The sequence below is a fragment of the Chaetura pelagica genome, unplaced genomic scaffold (assembly GCF_000747805.2).
Source record: "Chaetura pelagica isolate M959 unplaced genomic scaffold, ChaPel_1.0 scaffold530, whole genome shotgun sequence".
Classification (NCBI taxonomy): Eukaryota; Metazoa; Chordata; class Aves; order Apodiformes; family Apodidae; genus Chaetura; species Chaetura pelagica.
The window spans coordinates 234,788-235,953 of record NW_009951793.1 but is presented as its reverse complement, the minus strand read 5'-3'; positions in this window follow the sequence as shown (position 1 = coordinate 235,953).

The following is a 1,166-nucleotide window of genomic DNA, read 5'->3' as shown; positions in this document are numbered from 1 at the left end:
CTCTCCTCCATCATGTTTATCTCCTCCACCCTTAGCCCGACCACAGAAACTGCAGCTCTTGAGTTTGTGATGACTGTGCCGAGGCAACTCCACCCTACTGAGAGCACTTTGGTGCCTGCAAAACTTGGAAGTCTCTGGCTCTTGCTCCACAGTACCCACCACTGTTCCCTTCCCTCTTACCCTGCACTGGTCTCCAGCCTTCCCCCCAAACCCCTGCTCCTAGAGCTGCACCATGGCAACTTGATTGTCCTTTGCCCTTCCAGCCCCAACCTCCCGACTTCCAGAAGTCCCCAAATGCTTCCCCAGCCCGGGCTCTGCTCCTACACCCCCATGCAGGTCCAATATACCCTAGCTGCCTCCCCCTGACCCAGCTGGCTCTTTCTGAGCTGCTCCAGAGCTTGCTGCAGCCCACACTGGTCACCTGGCCTCCAAACACTTGGGAGGCTGGGTGGTACCCCTGGCTTTGCACCTTAGGGCCACAAAGATGATCAGAAGGCCTGGAGCACCTCTCCTATGAAGACAAGGGGAGAGATTTGGGGGTTCCTCAGCTTGAAGACAGAGTCCCCGGGAGACCTTATAGAGGCCTTCCAGTACCTGAAGGGGCCTTCAGAAAAGCTAGGGAGGAACTTTTTACACAGGCTTGTAGTGGTAGGACAGGAGGGAAATGGCTTTAAACTGGAAGAGGAGAGGTTTAGATTAGACATTAGGAAGAAAATATTTCCTGTGAGGGTGGCGAGACATTGGAATACGTTGCTCCTGGAAGCTGTGGATGCCCCCTCCGTGGAAGTGTTCAACATGAGGTTGAATGGGGCTGGGAACAACAACCTGGCCTAGCGGGAAGCATCTCTTCCCGTGGCAGGGGGATTGGAACTAGACGGCTCTGGAAGGTCCCTTTTTACCCAAAAACATTCTATGATTCTATCAGCTGGTGGGCACCTCGTTGGGGCTCCCGTGTGCCTGCCGGCATTCACGCAGCCCCGCAGGTGCCTCACCCGAGGAGTTACACCCTACTGACCCTGAGCCGGGCTGCCCCGACCCCCTCTGTGGGGCTGGGGGCTCCGATGGGCCTTCCCGCTGCCGCACCCACTGCCATCACGACGGGCCCTGACGTGAGGCTGCCGAGCGGGAGGGCAGGGGGGGGGACCCCCTTGGTCCCACGGCACCCC